This window comes from Oryctolagus cuniculus, chromosome 20 (assembly GCF_964237555.1).
Source record: "Oryctolagus cuniculus chromosome 20, mOryCun1.1, whole genome shotgun sequence".
Classification (NCBI taxonomy): domain Eukaryota; kingdom Metazoa; phylum Chordata; class Mammalia; order Lagomorpha; family Leporidae; genus Oryctolagus; species Oryctolagus cuniculus.
In genome coordinates, this window is record NC_091451.1 from 4383520 (window position 1) to 4391287 (window position 7768).

The window sequence follows — 7768 nt, forward strand, 5'->3', positions numbered from 1 at the left end:
AAAAAAATAATCAGCTATATGTAATATGTATATATATGTTTATATATATATAAATAACTTCTGGATTTTTATGGAACTCTAATTCATTGTTTGATTATTGAGTTTTTTGATTATTCAAATTTTGCACTGTGTGTCTAGATATTGGCACATTTCCTAATAATTATGTGGATAAGTGTCTGGATCTTGATGTGGTTTTGATCTAAAGATTGTATATATTTATCTAATTTTAGAGGTTGGTAGAGAGGGAGAGACAGAAACTATGAGCTACAGCTGGTGGCTTGCTCCCCATTCTTGTAATGACCAGTAGCTAGATTATTATGGAACTCTAAATTATACTTTTTAGATAATAGATTTTATATTTATGTATGCATTTCTAAAGTTTTGTTTTATATGCAAATCTATAAATAAATAAATTATATATATATATATGGGCTATTTTCCACAAAAATCTCTTTATTGTGCTTGTCACATTAATATTGTTACTCTCAATTAATTGAATGTTACTCATAATTTTGAAAATATAATATAAATTTTATTCTAACCAATACACCTCTTTGTGTATCTCGTTTTGTCTTTGAGTGTATTCTTATCACCTGTGTAAATGATTAGTAGTGTAATGAAAGCCCATCCTAGAACCAAACCTATCCATATGTTGCTTGGATTTTATATTGGAAGATCACAAAAATACTCAAAATTTTATTAATTTTTTTGGCCATTTATATGTATATAGTTCATCAGAAAGACTTTTGGCTCTTATTTTCATTCTCCATTTTTAGGTAATATACTTTTATCTTTGGTAGTTTTTGTACATAAGTGTAACTGTAGATGCCAGTATCTTTTATTTAAGGTTTTTTTGTTGTTGTTGTTATAAATGGCATATTTTCTACAGCACTCTGGCCTCAGAATCAGCCCTTAAGGCATGCGGATCTGGCTGAAAAGCCCATGAGAGTATTTCAGGAATGGAAAGCCAAGACACTCTGGGGAAAAAAAAAAAAAAACTAAATGAAAGATCTCCGAGAGTGAGATCCCAGTGGAAAGAACGGGTCATCAAAGAAGGAGGTACCTTTCTCTGAAGGGAGGAGAGAACTTCCACTTTGACCATGGCCTTGTCTAAATATGATCAGAGTTGGTGAACTCAGGGGGCTTCCATAGCCTCGGCAGCTCATGACAACAGCCCAGGGTGATTACTCATGCCATAAACAAGAGTGTCAATTTGTTAAGTCAACAACAGGAGTCACTGTGCACTTACTCCTCATGTAGGATCTCTGTCATTAGTATGCTGTACATTGAGATTTAATGCTACAACTAGTACTCAAACAGTATTTTTCACTTTATGTTTCTGTGTGGGAGCAAACTGTTGAAATCTTTACTTAATGTATGCTAAACTGATCTGTATATAAAGAGAATCGAAAATTAATCTTGATGTGAATGGAAGGGGAGAGGGAGTGGGAAAGGGGAGGGTTGCAAGTGGGAGGGAAGTTATGGGGGGGAAGCCATTGTAATTCATAAGCTATACTTTGGAAATTTATATTCATTAAATAAAAGTAAAAAAAATGGCATATTTTCCTTACTTACAAATATTGATTTCTTCTTTTGTTTATCAAGTTAAATGCAAATTTAATACATGTTGGTTGATCCAATCCTGTTGTATATGCTTGTTATGCTATTGCTCCTACATTATTGCTGTTACTCCCTATAATCAGATTATGGGTTATATCCTCATCTTTTATTTCTGTGACATGTATACATCATGATGTAGTGTATGCTCATCCTGGCACAGAAAACTGTAGCTCATCCTGGTTTATTTTTCATTGTGGTTTCATCAATTTGATGAAAATTATTTTTTTTTCCATTTTCCTTTTACTGTTTATTGAACTCTTTTACTTAATTTGGGGCTAACTTTAAAAACATTAATTAAACTGAAAGTAGATCTTTGAAAATTTAACAGTGGTAATGGGAGAGGGAGGAGGATGAAGGGTTGGAACCTGGATGAAAGGGAGGGTAGGGTGAGCAATATCACAGTGTTTCTAAATCACTACATATAAAATACATGAAAATTGTATAACATAAATAAAATTTTAGAAAAAGAATGAAAATAAAATTATCAGGATTGTGAAGAGAGATATATGCACAGGGATATACACTTGATACTTTCAATGGACATAAGCCAAAAGTTGAAAATGATAGAATAATTAAAGAATTAAGGCACCAAAAATATTCCTTGATTTGCCTTCCTTGATTTTAAAATTTTTCTCATGGTAAAAATATTTACTGGATTATTGTTCACCAAATTCCTTTATGTCTATTGATCACTCAATTATGTATCCTATACTCTAATTACAATCATCAAAATGTAATTCATGTGTAAAATGCTCATTTTTAATTGTTGTCTTTATTCACTGTGTGACCTGTTTATATCATCAGTATCCTATTTGAGTGGCTTCTTCTTCTGACATCAACATGATGGAAATGTTTTGAATTCTCTCTGCAACTATTTTGTGCCCCAAATTCTCAGGCCATCTTAACCCAATCTTTCTCAGTTCCTAGAGGATTTTTTTTAGCTTTTCTGGAATTCTGGAGGACTATAAAATTTTAATTTTCAAGGATTTATATACAATATCTTTCCATCAATGTTTATCTGGTAATTTTCAAAATTTTTGCTTTATTTCCACTCATTCTTCCTGTTTTGCATTTTAAAGAATTCAATGGACTATTTTTTATGAAATGATCTTAATGTTCTTATTGTAGTTTCACTCCTATAAAAACAGTTCTAGTCATTGTTATCACAATATATTTGTACCCTGATAGAGAAAAGTTTAAACTTGTACTTGTATTTGAATTTATGACTATTGTCCAATTATATTATCTAATCACAGTATGTACCAATGCTAGCACCGTGAACATGTGGCCATATTTGTTGGCTTTTGATTGTGTTGTCAGTTCTCTCAAAATTTTGTAAGGAACCTAAGAAATGTTTATCTTCAAAACATCCCACATCCATCTGAGACCAGCATTCTCTTTTCCTCTTTCAAGGATGTTTTTAAGTATTTATTGATTTTATGGATTTTCTTGATGCTGGTGTTCCTTTAAAATCACTATGGAAAGGAAATTATCTTTTCTGGATTTTAGTTTCTGAAAATTTCACATGGATTTTAGATGTAATATTAAGGAATAATTGTTCACTAAAAATTGTCACATTTTCTTGGCATTAATTGTGTTTTTTTTTTTTTTTTTACAAAATTACTCTATCCACTTAGAGTTGCCACCATATCATTTTTGTCATAGCATTTAAATTCTTTTTTTCTTTTGCCTTTGAATTTAATGCTATCACTCATATATAATTTCAGTTTCTTAGGTATACTGGTTCTTGCATTATGAATATGTGGCTTTTTCATTGTAGGTTTACAAGTTGCATGGAAATTTTCTAGGTTATCTTGGAATCTTTCCTGTACATAGTATCTCTGATTGGTCTAACATCAATGTACTGCTTCATGCTATCAGAATCACACAATTTTTTGCTATTTAGAAGTTTTTAGGGATCTCCAAATTTATCACTACTGTTGACATTTTCAATAGCATTATGTTTTTAACTTTTATTTAATAAATATAAATTTCCAAAGTACAGTTTATTTTTTACAAAGGCTCCCTTCATAACTTCCCTCCCTCCCACAACCCTCCCATCTCCCACTCCCTCTCCCCTTCCATTCACATCAAGATTCATTTTCAATTCTCTTTATATACAAAAAATCGATTTAGCATACATTAAGTAAAGATTTCAACAGTTTGCACCCACACAGAAACTCAAAGTGTAAAATACTGTTTGAGTACTAGTTATAGCATTAATTCACATTGTACAACACATTAAGGACAGAGGTCCTACATGAGGAGTAAGTGCTCCTGTATATAAGTGTTCACCAACTCCAATCTTATTTAGACAAGGTCATAGTAAAAGTGGAGGTTCTCTCCTCCCTCAGAGAAAGGTACTTCCTTCTTTGATGGCCCATTCTTTCCACTGGGATCTCACTTGCAGTCACTTGCAGAGGTCTTTGATTTAGGTCTTTTTTTTTCCCCAGAGTGTCTTGGCTTTCCTTGCCTAAAATACTCTCATGGGCTCTTCAGTGAGATCTGAATGCCTTAAGGGCTGATTCTGAGACCAGAGTGCTGTTTAGGACATATGCCATATTTTACATGAAGAAATCTTTATGTCAGGGTTCTTCTTTTGGGTTACATTCTCTTAACTTCCTGCGATATGCGATTGTTTTAAAAATATGATTTAAAAGGCCATTTTCACTAAATCTCTTTGTTTAGTTGCCATTTAGTAATTATTCACACCAAACTGCTCAGTTATCCTAATCACAATTTATCCAATGATATGAACATCACTTTTCTTTTTTTTTTTTTTTTTTTTTTTTGCTTTTTATACCACTTTATTCCAACCTGAGCACCTCAATATAAAACTAAACACTGGTGAACTGTTTTCTTTACTAATTATGAATTACTGTAATGTACAAGTTCTGCTAGCAGTTCAACACTTAAATAGATTAAATCATCTGACACATGGTAGATTTCATATAATGAAAATACCTAAAATAATTAGTGCAATATACTGAACCAATCAAAATAAAATGAACTTTGGAAAACAAGGCTGTAAGATTGTTACTAACATTGCAATACTTATGTTACAAATTACAGGAATATTGTTTATTATGGTTCTTCCCATGTAAGAACAACTGAAACCCCTTCATTTCAAAGGGGGAAGAGAAGTTAATTAGATGTTTTAGTAACTGTACATTTTGTATACTTTAAGCAACTCTTAAATATTACAGAAAAGTAATAAACATACGGAGACTACAATGCAGTACCCTATTTACAGTACAGCTGAAGATCAAATTTAAAATAATCAAGTTTAAATGTACATAATTGTTAGTGCATTGACTGTATTATGTTCAAAGGGAGCAAAGGCTCCCTCCTTGCCCCCAAACAAGACCTATGTAATAGCCAGCAGTGATCAAATAGAAATCACAGATACCTGGTTTCACATATTTTTTTTTTTTGAAGAGCTCACATGTCTGAAGGGGAACACTATTCACTAAGTTGCATTTATCAGTTATCATATTCCTAAAATATGGTGGGGTTACATTTGAATTTTTTACCCATTTAAAAAATAACAGGACTGGCTATAATTTAGATGTCACTAATGCTCATCTTCCCCCATCCTCGGGAGGTTTTTCTTGTGGTTGATTTATTAAAATGTGCACATGTACTTTAAGTACAGATACCAAGAAAAGTTGCTATTTGTCTGAATACTGTATCTAAGCATAAATATGCTCAGAATCTCCTAAAAACGTTTTCTGAAAAGCCCAAATAAATTCCAAGTCCTTTTCATAGATGACTACTGTGTTAGTTTGGAGAAACTGGCTCATTAACTGAGGGTCCAGATAGTCATTGGTCTCTATTTCTAGTGATGAGAAATGATTACCCTTAACCTTCCAATGAAACAAGTGTACACACAGTACTCACTTTCCCTTTCTATTGCTGAAACATTAGAGGGACACATGCATGTTATTAAAAATTAAGTTCAAAAACACTTAAAATAATTCTGTATTAGAAACCTGACTCTATCATAAGTCTCTTCTTTTTGGAAGTCATACTGGGCCGGTTAAATGCTCCAATTCCACTGTTATTTACATTTAGGAAGCAGAAGAATTTTCCAGCTAGTTCAAACTGGAGGTTTAGTTACTACAACACTGACTCCTGGTTGGTTGTGTAGGTTCAGTAAGGTCTACTCCTCTTCCTCTAGCAGAATTTCCTCCTGGATTCTGTGGTTCATTCTTTGGCAACTTTTTAGCTATTGCCATGAATATTTCATTTACATTCATCGATGTTTTAGCTGATGTCTCCATGAATAATAAACTGTTGTCATCTGCATAGGACTGTGCTTCCTGGAAATCTACTGCTCTTTTATTTGCTAGGTCAGCCTTGTTTCCTGATAATGCTATTACAATGTTAGGACTTGCTTGCCTCTGAAGCTCTTTAACCCAGTTTTTTGCTCTTGCAAAGGATTCCTCATTTGTAATGTCGTAGACAATGATGGCTGCTTGTGCTCCTCTGTAGTACATTGGTGCTAGGCTATGGTATCGCTCTTGACCAGCTGTATCCCAGATTTCAAACTTTACTGTTGTGTCATCAAGACACACAGTTTGGGTTAGAAAAGCAGCCCCAATGGTACTCTCTTGAAATTCATGAAATTGGCCTTTCACAAAATGAAGCACTAGGCTTGATTTGCCAACAGCAGACTCTCCCAGAAGTACTAGTTTGAACTGGCATATTTTATTTCCAGTATTTGGCCCGTTGGGTCTTGTTGCTCCTCGATTAGCCATGTCCAAATTTAAAAGAAGTCCCTAATTTCAGACTCTTAAATTAACTTCCAGGATGCAAGGTGCCAATTTTTTTTCTGGAGATAAAGAAACCTGCAGCTGCGGCACTTTTCATTTATTTTTATTTGATTTTATTACTGTCAGCATTTTATAACATCAGTCAGTACCCAAGTTGTAGGCAAGTGTTAGCATTGTGGGTTACTATTTTTACTGAGAGTTTATTAACTCAAAGAAACTGTAAGCTTTCCTGTCTGCTTTAAAGTGCACATTTTTTCTGTACTACCTATGTTCAGTATATTCTTTCCCCCATTCAAGTTCTTTCCCTTCACTGCATCTGGATTGTGATGAGATTCAATTTAACATTGGAATTGAAATATTCCACAGTGTCCTTCTAGATACAGTTGTCTTAAAGTTTTCTACTGATTTACGGAGTGATGTTTTCTTGATTGAAAATCCTGAAGCTCTATATTTATTCTTAAATAAAATTGTGATTGTTTCTCTGCATTTCAAATAAATAATTCTTTTTAAAAAGAGAGAGAGAGAAAGATCTTCCCACCCTCTGGCTCACTCCTCAAATCATGGTTGTGGCGAGGACTGGATCAGGAACTAGGAGCTTCTTAAAGATCTCCCACAAGGGTGTAAGTGTCCAAGCATATGGACCTTTTCCACTGCATTCCAAGGTGGATTATAAGGGAGCTGGATCAGAAGTGGAGCAGCCAAGATTCGTTCTATTAAGGGTTCTAACAAATTACTCATTCTATTGAGAGTAATCACATTATATATTATTTATGAGAACGTGAATTGATTTTACCTCTGTCATGTCGTAATTACGATTGCCTGTGTATGCTATTAGTATAACAGTTTTTCCCAATATTAACACTGTGAATGTGTGGCCATCAATGTTAGCTTTTTCCTGTGTGATAATGAAATCACGAAAAATTCTGTGATTTACAATGACACCTTTAATGACGAGTTGATCAGAGATTTCTAGATCTGGCGTAGTAATTCATGCTATGATCAGAGATTTCTAGATCTGGTGCAGTAATTCATGCTATGAAATTCATATATTGATTATAGTCTAAAGATAATAGATAATTCATAATAAATTATTTATTTGTATCTTCTTATAGCTATTGTTGATATTTAGTCTTAATTTGCAATATTCAAACCTATGTTATAATATTAGTTCCTTTTGCCTTTCAAAATATTAGTACCACATGTATATTATCAATACTCTACTATCAATTTCTACCAATTGGTAGACTATCAATATCTACCAATGCTGGGATAGTGAACCTGTGACCATCTTGGATGGCCTTCTCATTGAGACCTAACCTACCGGAGGGTATTTCTGTACATTCTCCTGAAAATGTTGATGTTCACATTTTCTT

General features: G+C 33.3%; 1 pseudogene; it reads right to left on the minus strand.

The window, feature by feature from the left end:
- Positions 1-4383: 4383 nt before the first annotated feature.
- On the minus strand, positions 4384-6479 carry LOC138847260 (ras-related protein Rab-5A pseudogene; annotated as a pseudogene).
- Positions 6480-7768: the final 1289 nt, after the last annotated feature.